This window comes from Hyla sarda, unplaced genomic scaffold (assembly GCF_029499605.1).
Source record: "Hyla sarda isolate aHylSar1 unplaced genomic scaffold, aHylSar1.hap1 scaffold_438, whole genome shotgun sequence".
Lineage (NCBI taxonomy): Eukaryota > Metazoa > Chordata > Amphibia > Anura > Hylidae > Hyla > Hyla sarda.
In genome coordinates, this window is record NW_026610452.1 from 49,544 (window position 1) to 64,464 (window position 14,921).

General features: G+C 46.2%; 4 non-coding genes and 1 pseudogene across 4 annotated transcripts; all 5 read right to left on the bottom strand.

The window, feature by feature from the left end:
• Window positions 1-5,373: 5,373 nt before the first annotated feature.
• Window positions 5,374-5,591, bottom strand: LOC130334599 (U2 spliceosomal RNA; annotated as a pseudogene).
• A 2,087-nt stretch (window positions 5,592-7,678) lies between these two features.
• Window positions 7,679-7,869, bottom strand: LOC130334646 (U2 spliceosomal RNA). The gene has a single exon (XR_008876415.1). It is a non-coding gene; the product is annotated as a U2 spliceosomal RNA (small nuclear RNA).
• Window positions 7,870-9,955: 2,086 nt separating this feature from the next.
• On the bottom strand, window positions 9,956-10,146 carry LOC130334615 (U2 spliceosomal RNA). Its single transcript, XR_008876387.1, has one exon. It is a non-coding gene; the product is annotated as a U2 spliceosomal RNA (small nuclear RNA).
• Window positions 10,147-12,230: 2,084 nt separating this feature from the next.
• Window positions 12,231-12,421, bottom strand: LOC130334616 (U2 spliceosomal RNA). Its single transcript, XR_008876388.1, has one exon. It is a non-coding gene; the product is annotated as a U2 spliceosomal RNA (small nuclear RNA).
• A 2,082-nt stretch (window positions 12,422-14,503) lies between these two features.
• Window positions 14,504-14,694, bottom strand: LOC130334609 (U2 spliceosomal RNA). Its single transcript, XR_008876382.1, has one exon. It is a non-coding gene; the product is annotated as a U2 spliceosomal RNA (small nuclear RNA).
• Between the last annotated feature and the right edge of the window lie 227 nt (window positions 14,695-14,921).

Genomic DNA, 14,921 nt, shown 5'->3' on the forward strand with positions numbered 1-14,921 from the left:
TAAAATGCAAAATAATAAAAGGTTCACAAAAGTTTTAAAATACAAATAATAAAACCAGTAATAAAAGGAGAAAAAATAAAAATGGCAGGATAAAACATTATACAAATGTCATAAAAACTGATTATATTGTTATTTCGTTCCATAGAGGCAGACACCACATGGATGCTGCCTCGCTGGCCCCCAACTGTTTCTTGTCTCTTAGGTAATAGATGTACATCTCACTCAGGGCCAGCTTTATACAGTTTTTAACATCAATAAAATCATGTTTAAAAAGTAAGATGTTCCTAACTTTCCAGATGGCATTTTTAAAACAATTAATAATCATCCAGCAGATCATCTGCTGTTTAAAATTGGGGCAGTTAAAAAGACCGTAAAAGACACATTCGTGATTAAAATCTTTTAGGCCGCAGGCCCACTTCAAAAGTGGGCCTACCTTCCTCCAAAGCTCCCGTGCAAAAGGGCAGTTCCAAAATATGTGCAGCACCGTTTCGTCCACTCCGCAGCCATCTCTCGGGCACTTGGCTCTCGCCACCAGTCCTCGCCTGTGCTGGAACTCACGAGTAGGGAGGCACTGGTGGACGATTGCCCAGGCAAGATCCCTGTGTACATTCGCCAGAAACTTCCCGTACACGTTCCGCCATACCTTTTTGGATCTTGCCTGTGTGAAATTGGAAACTGCCAGGGTAACCTCACTCCGCCTGAGGACCTTTGATACCTTTCTCTGGTCCCCCAGTATGTCAGGCTCCAAATCTTGGAGACCTAGGAGCCTGACTGTCTTTTCCAACACCACATAATGTTTTGGGGGACACAGAAGCACCGGAGCGTTCAGAGGGATGCGCAACCATCTTTTAAAAACCATGCCCGCAGCGTACCTTAAAAAGCAGCTAAAAATGCCATCGGATTTAATAATTTTAAAACAGAAACAGAAATACTTTATGTAAAAGAAAGTAAAAAGGTTAGGAACATCTTTCCCGCCATTATCTTTACTTTTGTACATAAAATCACGCTTTAATTTCTCCATTTTTGAACCCCATAAAAAAGTAAAAACAATTCTAGTTACTTTTTTAATGTATAAAATAGATGGAGGAAATACCATGGCAATGTATAGCATAATAGGGAGTAAAACCATCTTTATTATTAAAATCTTCCCCTCCATGGTAAGGTTTCTAAGATTCCACATTAAAATCTTCTTCTCCATCTTAGCTATAGCTGAATCCCAGTTAGGGCTCCCATCATTGACCTGGTTAAAAACAATACCTAAAACTTTAATTTGATCCTGTTGCATTGTAACTCCTGGGGTGATGGATGAATCCCAGGAGCCAATATAAAAACAGTCACATTTATCTGTGTTTAGCTTAAAACCAGAGACCTCGCAGAAATAGCTGGTGTTCCTCAATGCCCCCCTCATGGATGGAGAGTCCGGGCACAGTATGGTGACATCATCCATGTACCCCAACACCTTTAGATGGGTCCCTCCTCCACCAGGTATCGGTACGCCTCTTACTACCCGGTCTTTTCTGAGGAGGGCCATCAGTGGTTCGATTGTGCAAATAAAAAGGAGTGGGGACAGGGGGCAGCCCTGTTTGACACCTGATAAAAGAGGAACACCGCTGGTTAAAAAGCCATTAACAGAGACTTGACTAAAACAGGATCGGTATAAAAGCATGATTCGGCTTAAAATCGTTTCAGGCACTGCCATCTTTTTAAGAACTAAAAACAGGTATTCATGGGAGACCCTATCAAAGGCTTTTTCAAAGTCTAAGGATAAAATTGCTACAGTTTGATTTCTATCCTTAAAATACCATAAAACATCTCTTAAAATATTTAGGGATTCAGCTATAGACCTTCCAGGTACCCCACAAACCTGATTTGGGTGAATTAATTTATGAATAAAAGGTTTAAAACGGACAGCTAATAACTTGGCTAAAACTTTATAATCGACATTTAAAAGTGTGATGGGGCGCCAATTTTTTAGCATATCCTTTTCACCCTTTTTAAAAAGTAATGATACAATCCCCCTCCTCCAGGAAGGGGGAAGTTCATTAACAATAAAAGTTTCTTTATACAATAAAACCATATCATCCTTTAAAATATCCCAAAAAGCTAAATAAAATTCGATGGGTAAACCATCTTCCCCAGGGGCCTTCCCACTAGAAAAACTTTTAAAAACAAATAAAAGTTCATCTAAGTTAAGATCACGGGATAAAACCTCCTGGTCTAAAACATCTAGCTTAAAATCAAGGGAATTAAGAACATGTTCTAAAAAGGATGGATTAAGATCTTTCTTATTAAAAAGAAGCTGGTAGAAGTTAAAAACTGCATCTAACATGCCTTTTGGAGTGGATTCACCCTCAAGGTTTTGGATGATATCCCTCCTATTCATCACTTTTTTAAAAAAGAAACGGGAACATTTCTCGCCCTCCTCCAGGTGCTGCACATGTGAGTTAAAAATGATTTGTTTCCCTTTCTTTTCTATGGCATGTTTTATTTCAGTTTTAAGGTTTAAAATATCATTTTCTACATCCATACCAGCTTCTTTCAATTTAAAAAGTACATTTAAACGCATGTTAAGAACATAAAACCACTGTTTTTCCATTTTTGCCTTCTTCTTACCTGCTTTGATAAAAAAAAATCTGATTTTAGATTTGGTGCCCTCCCACCAGTGCAGCATAGGCTCGTGGGGTTTTCTTTGTGATTGCCAGCATTGGTAGGTCCGCACAAACTCCTCTTTTATCTCAGGGTCCTCTAGGAGTGTGGTGTTTAATCTCCAGAGGCCCCTTTTTGCTTTTTGCTCCCCCTCTAGCTCCAGGCCCACCAAGAGGAGCTTATGATCAGAGAAGATATTCTGCTCGAGCGTGCATTTCAGGGGTTTAAAAGCTCTAGAGGAAAAAATAAAATCGATTCTGGAGCTCACTCTTCCATTGGACCATGTGGCGCCCGGGTCCTCCGGCAAGAGATCCTTCCAGCAATCTTTCAAATTAAAATCATCAATAAAATTTTTAAGCAGGTAAGAAGTGCGGTCTTTACGATTAATATCCCCACCCTGCCGGTGTTCCCCATCACGTATGCAGTTAAAATCACCTCCCACCAGCAGGGGGGAAGACCCAACACAAAACAGTGGTAAAATTTCAAATAGTTCTGCCCGCTCCTGTTTATCAGGAGGGGCATACACATTTAAAACACGAATTAAAAGTCCATTAAAATATAGATGAATTAAAAGAGCTCTGCCAGGCACAATCTCAGTTACTGTATGAATAGAAAAGGACTGGCCTCGGCAGAGCAGCCCAACACCCACAGAACGACAGTCATTTGCACCGGACCATATGGATGGGCCCAGCTTCCAGTCTTCTTTTAAGTCTTTATAGTCCATTTTACTAGGGATTCCACATTCTTGTAGCAGGCAAAGGTCAAAGTCACATGTCTCTAGATAAGAAAATAAAGCAGCCCTGCGATCAGGGCTCTTTAAGGACCTCACATTGAGTGAGGCAATTTTTACAGGGATAGGCATAGTTTATGGAGAGTCCGTGCTTGGAGAATCAAAGTCAATAATAAGCTGCGTACCGTCATCCCCCGCCTGCGGGGTCATCAGCTCCTTGATGTTCTGAGGGTCGGAGCTTGAGATCGATGATGCCCCGACCCTGAGCTCGCTCTCGTCCGAACTACGGCACGCCGCTTTCCTTTGAATGTCTTCCTCTTCTTCTTCTCTTTGTCTTTTAAATGTCACACTGCTGTCCATATCCTCTGTGTTGCTCTCACTCGATGTAATCTCTGGCCCCCGGCTGATGGATCTGCGTCTTCTTTCATCTTTTGACGACTGGAACTGCTGCACAGGGGCCTGTGAGGCCTCTTTTCCGGAACCTTTGCCGCTACCTTGGGAAGTTTTCATCGCTTGTTCCCCAGCAAGCGTTGCTGAGGACTGTTGCTCCAACTTCCCCATCGATCGACGATGGCCAGTTTTACCCACCGGGTCCACTGCTGGCGGGGCAGCAAACCCTGGTTTGGCGCCACTTGTCTTCTTGGCCCTGTCCTGTATAGGCGGAGTAACAGGACCGGGCTCAGACCTGGCCACCTGGCTCCCCTTCCGGCGGGCTTTCACCGGGGCCTCTTCGTCCGGAGCAGGGCGACCCTGGGCCAAGCCAGTACCTGGCTTATGCTGCAATTTTGGGTCCACCTCTGCCCCCACCGAGGCCCGTCGGCTGCCACCCGCCACAGGTGAGCCCCCTTCAGAAGTTTTGGCGGGCTCTTGAGCCAGGTAGGAAGTCGATCGACGTCTTTCAATTTCCCGGGCAGTAAACTCGATCACCCGCCCGGGCTTCGTGGAATCCCCATGGCCTCCCCCTAGCACTACCACCGGTGGGCCCCCCGATGGAGCTCCAGAGGTCTTGGGCCTGGACCCATCAGTACCTGCCATCTGGGGTTTGGGCATCTTAAAAAAGGACGTCTTTTGTCCTGTCCCCTCTTTGGGTGGGCCCAGCCTTGACCCACCCATCGTAGTTTTTGCTTTATGGGGACAGGAATTAAAATCGTGATTTTCCTCTCCGCAGAGGTTGCACCTTATCGTATGGCTACATCTTGAGGCTATGTGACCTTCTTGGCCACACCTATTGCAGCGAATCACACGCTCCGCGCCGCAGGTCTCCTGGGTGTGGCCAAACCTCAAGCAATTTCGGCAATACATAGGCATTTGAGGATAGAACAGGAAGCCCCGAACTCTCCCGATGGCAAAATTTGGGGGCGGATGGCAAAGACCCCCAATACCACCGGGATCCTTACGGAGCTTGACCCAGAACTTCCTCTTGCCGTTCCAGAACCGCACGGAGTTCAAGATTTTGTTTGCGAATCGCACCTCTTCGCAGTATCGTCGAAGAAAAGTGGCTATATCCTCCGTGGTCACATGAGGGCTGTGCATAGCCACCACCAACGGTATATGTTCCTCACCATAGAGGAACTGGAACGAAAGACCGTCGAGTCGATCGTCCCTCTGGTCCGCACCAGACAAGGTTGCATAGATGTTATCGCAACACGCCGTGGCCGTGAAGGTGACGGTATACAGGCCACGGCTTTCCTGGTCATTTAGACACAGGATGTCCTCCCTATTGAGGCGGAAGTAGTCAAGAAGAATCACCTCCGCAATGAAGCGGAGGTTCTTCAACTGACGATGGCTCTCCGACACCTCTATGCGGATGGTATTTCGCATCGACATTTCCCCAGAGGGGAAAGCCCAGGAGAACGGCATCTTCCACACCCAGGGACTAAGCCCCTTCCCCAATAGCAGCAGGGGCTCGGAATCCCGCTATAAAAGCGGAACCCTTACCCAAGGCAGAGGTCGGGGGTACCCTAGGTGCTTCCGAAGCTACAGGTAACGCTCAACGTACCGAAAATGCCTTCTGAGACACAAGGTCCCAGAGACAGGGGGATCGCAACCCGTTGTCTGTGGACTAAGCCCGCTCCCCAATAGCAGCAAGGGGGTGAAGTCCCTCCGTAAGGAGAGACAATCCCCCAAGGCCGAGAAGCGGGGTACCACAGACACCTTCCGACCAGACCAAATGCAGATACTACACTTGATCTTAGCCAAAAGGCCGAGAAGCGATAACCGTGAAAGGGGCGGGCCCAACAAGGTGCCCTTCATGGGCACTATCACTGCTTGCTGTCAGGGAGGCTGCCAGACAATTTTCCATGCACACTCTGGGCTGGGGGGCAGTCAACCACCAGTACACACAGCAGAACCTAAACCCATACCATTATTGCTAAGCAGCAAGACAGGGGCCCATTGCACTCCCACGGGGCCTTTTTAAATGCAATCCATAACCCGGATTTGCCAGGAACCCTTCTTACTCCTCCTACTTGCATGTGACACTGGGCTTAGGATCTGCATAGGAAACACACACACAAGCACACACCTACCTTTGTTGCCTGCAGATGCCTCCTTGGCTGTCCCCAAACGGTATCAAACCAACACCCACGGGAAGCTGTAAGCATAGAGGACATGCCTGCACCCCATTGGACTTACCTGTGTGGGTTAAACCCGGGTTATTTGACAACCTATGGCGGTGATGGTTCTGCTCAGGCAGAGCAGTGCTGATGCTCCTCATAAAGCTGTCGCTGCTGTGAAGGTTCTAGGTGACATCACAAATCCCTATGGTTACATACACAACAAAGCTGGGTTGTTGTTGTTTACACTCTGCAAGGCCTGTGGAAGTGAGTGACATCATAGCACTGTAGTTCTGAGGGTTCTAGATGGATGCAACAATCTCCTGTTGCTTCTATGAAGGCCATAATAGACGACATCACCAAACAGCTCCATAGTCACATACACAGCAAAGGAGAGATGTTGTTTACACCTAGTGATGTCAGTGGTATTGAGTGACATCACAGCACAGTGCTAAGGCTCCTGGGCCTGGACACAGCAGCGGCTGCAATATCTCAACGGAGAATACGTTTATATATATGTGTGTGTGTGCGCGTATATATATATATATATATATATATATATATATATATATTTCTCCGCCGAAATCACTTTTAAACCCATTTCCACCTTTTTTTCCCTTCTCTTCCTCTTACTTTTTTTTCACGTTTTTTTACGTTTTTCTCCTTTTCGCCTCTTTTCTGGGCGTATTATTCTTCTTTTTCTTCTTTTTTTTCGTCTAATGCATACCCCATCAGTGCAGCAATGCTTATTCAATACCGCCAGCAGATGGAGACACTGGGGGATAATTTTCTAAGGATTTATACTGATTTTTCCTGTCTGAATTTGTCGCACAGAAAGTTGCAGGCCAAATATGTGTGACATTTCTGCGACTTTAGCTTCTAGAGCATTTTTACAACATTATACATAGGTGCTGAATACATAAAAAGCGACTGTTCAGCGACAGACAAGTCGCATCGGCTGAAAGTAGGCCAGAATGTCAGTCCATGTTGGAGCAGGTTTAGATACAGTCTAAAGTATAGATCTCAAAGTCTGTGCACAGAATTTAGCAAGGGCCTCCCACCTTCTGATGCATCAGGTAGGTGCACAATAGCATAGCCTAACCCTCTGTACTTTGGTCTATATTGATGCGGGACATAGACAGCCAGCTGATGACCAATCCATTAGTGCAATGGATGGCTGGAAGCATTTGTCTTTGCCTTTGCAATACCACAGAAGCAATGCATGGTCAATGTACAGCAATGACACACCTGTGTGAACAGCCAGGAGACCCCCCCCCCCCCATGTTATGTTACATAGTTACATAGTTAGTACGGTCGAAAAAAGACATATGTCCATCAAGTTCAACCAGGGAATTAAGGGGTAGGGGTGTGGCGCGATATTGGGGAAGGGATGAGATTTTATATTTCTTCATAAGCATTAATCTTATTTTGTCAATTAGGAACATTCAGCACCCACCCGCTATCAAGGCAGCTGCCTATCATGTCATGCCCTACCTGCACAGGTGTGCTGGCTACTCAAATGATCCAATTAAGGAGGCCATTTAGTCAGCAGCAGCAGAAGTCCTGTGCCTGGACGCTCCAACAGCGGCCAGACACAAGCAGAAGCAGAAGCAGCAGAAGCAGCAGCAGCAGCACCACCTTTTGTTTTTTGGCTGCAGCAGCAGCAAGGCCCACAGGGCTGGCTAGCTGGCTAGCCAGCAAGCAGGTAGCAATGAAAGTAGGAATCTTTCTTTTTAACCCTGTAAGGGGGTGGTGCACTGTACCCGAAGATACTGCCATATCGGGTCAATGCATAGGGCGACGGAAGCAAGCTTCGAAATCGGCCCCCGTTCTCAAAAATCCATTTAATATATGGTCCCCAGATAGGGGACATATCAGATATTAAACTGATAAGAACAGATACTACACTTGATCTTAGCCAAAAGGCCGAGAAGCGATAATCGTGAAAGGGGCGGGCCCAACAAGGTGCCCTTCATGGGCACTATCACTGCTTGCTGTCAGGGAGGCTGCCAGACAATTTTCCATGCACACTCTGGGCTGGGGGGCAGTCAACCACCAGTACACACAGCAGAACCTAAACCCATACCATTATTGCTAAGCAGCAAGACAGGGGCCCATTGCACTCCCACGGGGCCTTTTTAAATGCAATCCATAACCCGGATTTGCCAGGAACCCTTCTTACTCCTCCTACTTGCATGTGACACTGGGCTTAGGATCTGCATAGGAAACACACACACAAGCACACACCTACCTTTGTTGCCTGCAGATGCCTCCTTGGCTGTCCCCAAACGGTATCAAACCAACACCCACGGGAAGCTGTAAGCATAGAGGACATGCCTGCACCCCATTGGACTTACCTGTGTGGGTTAAACCCGGGTTATTTGACAACCTATGGCGGTGATGGTTCTGCTCAGGCAGAGCAGTGCTGATGCTCCTCATAAAGCTGTCGCTGCTGTGAAGGTTCTAGGTGACATCACAAATCCCTATGGTTACATACACAACAAAGCTGGGTTGTTGTTGTTTACACTCTGCAAGGCCTGTGGAAGTGAGTGACATCATAGCACTGTAGTTCTGAGGGTTCTAGATGGATGCAACAATCTCCTGTTGCTTCTATGAAGGCCATAATAGACGACATCACCAAACAGCTCCATAGTCACATACACAGCAAAGGAGAGATGTTGTTTACACCTAGTGATGTCAGTGGTATTGAGTGACATCACAGCACAGTGCTAAGGCTCCTGGGCCTGGACACAGCAGCGGCTGCAATATCTCAACGGAGAATACGTTTATATATATGTGTGTGTGTGCGCGTATATATATATATATATATATATATATATATATATATATATATATATTTCTCCGCTGAAATCACTTTTAAACCCATTTCCACCTTTTTTTCCCTTCTCTTCCTCTTACTTTTTTTTCACGTTTTTTTACGTTTTTCTCCTTTTCGCCTCTTTTCTGGGCGTATTATTCTTCTTTTTCTTCTTTTTTTTCGTCTAATGCATACCCCATCAGTGCAGCAATGCTTATTCAATACCGCCAGCAGATGGAGACACTGGGGGATAATTTTCTAAGGATTTATACTGATTTTTCCTGTCTGAATTTGTCGCACAGAAAGTTGCAGGCCAAATATGTGTGACATTTCTGCGACTTTAGCTTCTAGAGCATTTTTACAACATTATACATAGGTGCTGAATACATAAAAAGCGACTGTTCAGCGACAGACAAGTCGCATCGGCTGAAAGTAGGCCAGAATGTCAGTCCATGTTGGAGCAGGTTTAGATACAGTCTAAAGTATAGATCTCAAAGTCTGTGCACAGAATTTAGCAAGGGCCTCGCACCTTCTGATGCATCAGGTAGGTGCACAATAGCATAGCCTAACCCTCTGTACTTTGGTCTATATTGATGCGGGACATAGACAGCCAGCTGATGACCAATCCATTAGTGCAATGGATGGCTGGAAGCATTTGTCTTTGCCTTTGCAATACCACAGAAGCAATGCATGGTCAATGTACAGCAATGACACACCTGTGTGAACAGCCAGGAGACCCCCCCCCCCCCATGTTATGTTACATAGTTACATAGTTAGTACGGTCGAAAAAAGACATATGTCCATCAAGTTCAACCAGGGAATTAAGGGGTAGGGGTGTGGCGCGATATTGGGGAAGGGATGAGATTTTATATTTCTTCATAAGCATTAATCTTATTTTGTCAATTAGGAACATTCAGCACCCACCCGCTATCAAGGCAGCTGCCTATCATGTCATGCCCTACCTGCACAGGTGTGCTGGCTACTCAAATGATCCAATTAAGGAGGCCATTTAGTCAGCAGCAGCAGAAGTCCTGTGCCTGGACGCTCCAACAGCGGCCAGACACAAGCAGAAGCAGCAGAAGCAGCAGCAGCACCACCTTTTGTTTTTTGGCTGCAGCAGCAGCAAGGCCCACAGGGCTGGCTAGCTGGCTAGCCAGCAAGCAGGTAGCAATGAAAGTAGGAATCTTTCTTTTTAACCCTGTAAGGGGGTGGTGCACTGTACCCGAAGATACTGCCATATCGGGTCAATGCATAGGGCGACGGAAGCAAGCTTCGAAATCGGCCCCCGTTCTCAAAAATCCATTTAATATATGGTCCCCAGATAGGGGACGTATCAGATATTAAACTGATAAGAACAGATACTACACTTGATCTTAGCCAAAAGGCCGAGAAGCGATAACCGTGAAAGGGGCGGGCCCAACAAGGTGCCCTTCATGGGCACTATCACTGCTTGCTGTCAGGGAGGCTGCCAGACAATTTTCCATGCACACTCTGGGCTGGGGGGCAGTCAACCACCAGTACACACAGCAGAACCTAAACCCATACCATTATTGCTAAGCAGCAAGACAGGGGCCCATTGCACTCCCACGGGGCCTTTTTAAATGCAATCCATAACCCGGATTTGCCAGGAACCCTTCTTACTCCTCCTACTTGCATGTGACACTGGGCTTAGGATCTGCATAGGAAACACACACACAAGCACACACCTACCTTTGTTGCCTGCAGATGCCTCCTTGGCTGTCCCCAAACGGTATCAAACCAACACCCACGGGAAGCTGTAAGCATAGAGGACATGCCTGCACCCCATTGGACTTACCTGTGTGGGTTAAACCCGGGTTATTTGACAACCTATGGCGGTGATGGTTCTGCTCAGGCAGAGCAGTGCTGATGCTCCTCATAAAGCTGTCGCTGCTGTGAAGGTTCTAGGTGACATCACAAATCCCTATGGTTACATACACAACAAAGCTGGGTTGTTGTTGTTTACACTCTGCAAGGCCTGTGGAAGTGAGTGACATCATAGCACTGTAGTTCTGAGGGTTCTAGATGGATGCAACAATCTCCTGTTGCTTCTATGAAGGCCATAATAGACGACATCACCAAACAGCTCCATAGTCACATACACAGCAAAGGAGAGATGTTGTTTACACCTAGTGATGTCAGTGGTATTGAGTGACATCACAGCACAGTGCTAAGGCTCCTGGGCCTGGACACAGCAGCGGCTGCAATATCTCAACGGAGAATACGTTTATATATATGTGTGTGTGTGCGCGTATATATATATATATATATATATATATATATATATTTCTCCGCCGAAATCACTTTTAAACCCATTTCCACCTTTTTTTCCCTTCTCTTCCTCTTACTTTTTTTTCACGTTTTTTTACGTTTTTCTCCTTTTCGCCTCTTTTCTGGGCGTATTATTCTTCTTTTTCTTCTTTTTTTTCGTCTAATGCATACCCCATCAGTGCAGCAATGCTTATTCAATACCGCCAGCAGATGGAGACACTGGGGGATAATTTTCTAAGGATTTATACTGATTTTTCCTGTCTGAATTTGTCGCACAGAAAGTTGCAGGCCAAATATGTGTGACATTTCTGCGACTTTAGCTTCTAGAGCATTTTTACAACATTATACATAGGTGCTGAATACATAAAAAGCGACTGTTCAGCGACAGACAAGTCGCATCGGCTGAAAGTAGGCCAGAATGTCAGTCCATGTTGGAGCAGGTTTAGATACAGTCTAAAGTATAGATCTCAAAGTCTGTGCACAGAATTTAGCAAGGGCCTCCCACCTTCTGATGCATCAGGTAGGTGCACAATAGCATAGCCTAACCCTCTGTACTTTGGTCTATATTGATGCGGGACATAGACAGCCAGCTGATGACCAATCCATTAGTGCAATGGATGGCTGGAAGCATTTGTCTTTGCCTTTGCAATACCACAGAAGCAATGCATGGTCAATGTACAGCAATGACACACCTGTGTGAACAGCCAGGAGACCCCCCCCCCCCCCATGTTATGTTACATAGTTACATAGTTAGTACGGTCGAAAAAAGACATATGTCCATCAAGTTCAACCAGGGAATTAAGGGGTAGGGGTGTGGCGCGATATTGGGGAAGGGATGAGATTTTATATTTCTTCATAAGCATTAATCTTATTTTGTCAATTAGGAACATTCAGCACCCACCCGCTATCAAGGCAGCTGCCTATCATGTCATGCCCTACCTGCACAGGTGTGCTGGCTACTCAAATGATCCAATTAAGGAGGCCATTTAGTCAGCAGCAGCAGAAGTCCTGTGCCTGGACGCTCCAACAGCGGCCAGACACAAGCAGAAGCAGAAGCAGCAGAAGCAGCAGCAGCAGCACCACCTTTTGTTTTTTGGCTGCAGCAGCAGCAAGGCCCACAGGGCTGGCTAGCTGGCTAGCCAGCAAGCAGGTAGCAATGAAAGTAGGAATCTTTCTTTTTAACCCTGTAAGGGGGTGGTGCACTGTACCCGAAGATACTGCCATATCGGGTCAATGCATAGGGCGACGGAAGCAAGCTTCGAAATCGGCCCCCGTTCTCAAAAATCCATTTAATATATGGTCCCCAGATAGGGGACGTATCAGATATTAAACTGATAAGAACAGATACTACACTTGATCTTAGCCAAAAGGCCGAGAAGCGATAATCGTGAAAGGGGCGGGCCCAACAAGGTGCCCTTCATGGGCACTATCACTGCTTGCTGTCAGGGAGGCTGCCAGACAATTTTCCATGCACACTCTGGGCTGGGGGGCAGTCAACCACCAGTACACACAGCAGAACCTAAACCCATACCATTATTGCTAAGCAGCAAGACAGGGGCCCATTGCACTCCCACGGGGCCTTTTTAAATGCAATCCATAACCCGGATTTGCCAGGAACCCTTCTTACTCCTCCTACTTGCATGTGACACTGGGCTTAGGATCTGCATAGGAAACACACACACAAGCACACACCTACCTTTGTTGCCTGCAGATGCCTCCTTGGCTGTCCCCAAACGGTATCAAACCAACACCCACGGGAAGCTGTAAGCATAGAGGACATGCCTGCACCCCATTGGACTTACCTGTGTGGGTTAAACCCGGGTTATTTGACAACCTATGGCGGTGATGGTTCTGCTCAGGCAGAGCAGTGCTGATGCTCCTCATAAAGCTGTCGCTGCTGTGAAGGTTCTAGGTGACATCACAAATCCCTATGGTTACATACACAACAAAGCTGGGTTGTTGTTGTTTACACTCTGCAAGGCCTGTGGAAGTGAGTGACATCATAGCACTGTAGTTCTGAGGGTTCTAGATGGATGCAACAATCTCCTGTTGCTTCTATGAAGGCCATAATAGACGACATCACCAAACAGCTCCATAGTCACATACACAGCAAAGGAGAGATGTTGTTTACACCTAGTGATGTCAGTGGTATTGAGTGACATCACAGCACAGTGCTAAGGCTCCTGGGCCTGGACACAGCAGCGGCTGCAATATCTCAACGGAGAATACGTTTATATATATGTGTGTGTGTGCGCGTATATATATATATATATATATATATATATATATTTCTCCGCCGAAATCACGTTTAAACCCATTTCCACCTTTTTTTCCCTTCTCTTCCTCTTACTTTTTTTTCACGTTTTTTTACGTTTTTCTCCTTTTCGCCTCTTTTCTGGGCGTATTATTCTTCTTTTTCTTCTTTTTTTTCGTCTAATGCATACCCCATCAGTGCAGCAATGCTTATTCAATACCGCCAGCAGATGGAGACACTGGGGGATAATTTTCTAAGGATTTATACTGATTTTTCCTGTCTGAATTTGTCGCACAGAAAGTTGCAGGCCAAATATGTGTGACATTTCTGCGACTTTAGCTTCTAGAGCATTTTTACAACATTATACATAGGTGCTGAATACATAAAAAGCGACTGTTCAGCGACAGACAAGTCGCATCGGCTGAAAGTAGGCCAGAATGTCAGTCCATGTTGGAGCAGGTTTAGATACAGTCTAAAGTATAGATCTCAAAGTCTGTGCACAGAATTTAGCAAGGGCCTCGCACCTTCTGATGCATCAGGTAGGTGCACAATAGCATAGCCTAACCCTCTGTACTTTGGTCTATATTGATGCGGGACATAGACAGCCAGCTGATGACCAATCCATTAGTGCAATGGATGGCTGGAAGCATTTGTCTTTGCCTTTGCAATACCACAGAAGCAATGCATGGTCAATGTACAGCAATGACACACCTGTGTGAACAGCCAGGAGACCCCCCCCCCCCCCCCCATGTTATGTTACATAGTTACATAGTTAGTACGGTCGAAAAAAGACATATGTCCATCAAGTTCAACCAGGGAATTAAGGGGTAGGGGTGTGGCGCGATATTGGGGAAGGGATGAGATTTTATATTTCTTCATAAGCATTAATCTTATTTTGTCAATTAGGAACATTCAGCACCCACCCGCTATCAAGGCAGCTGCCTATCATGTCATGCCCTACCTGCACAGGTGTGCTGGCTACTCAAATGATCCAATTAAGGAGGCCATTTAGTCAGCAGCAGCAGAAGTCCTGTGCCTGGACGCTCCAACAGCGGCCAGACACAAGCAGAAGCAGAAGCAGCAGAAGCAGCAGCAGCACCACCTTTTGTTTTTTGGCTGCAGCAGCAGCAAGGCCCACAGGGCTGGCTAGCTGGCTAGCCAGCAAGCAGGTAGCAATGAAAGTAGGAATCTTTCTTTTTAACCCTGTAAGGAGGTGGTGCACTGTACCCGAAGATACTGCCATATCGGGTCAATGCATAGGGCGACGGAAGCAAGCTTCGAAATCGGCCCCCGTTCTCAAAAATCCATTTAATATATGGTCCCCAGATAGGGGACGTATCAGATATTAAACTGATAAGAACAGATACTACACTTGATCTTAGCCAAAAGGCCGAGAAGCGATAACCGTGAAAGGGGCGGGCCCAACAAGGTGCCCTTCATGGGCACTATCACTGCTTGCTGTCAGGGAGGCTGCCAGACAATTTTCCATGCACACTCTGGGCTGGGGGGCAGTCAACCACCAGTACACACAGCAGAACCTAAACCCATACCATTATTGCTAAGCAGCAAGACAGGGGCCCATTGCACTCCCACGGGGCCTTTTTAAATGCAATCCATAACCCGGATTTG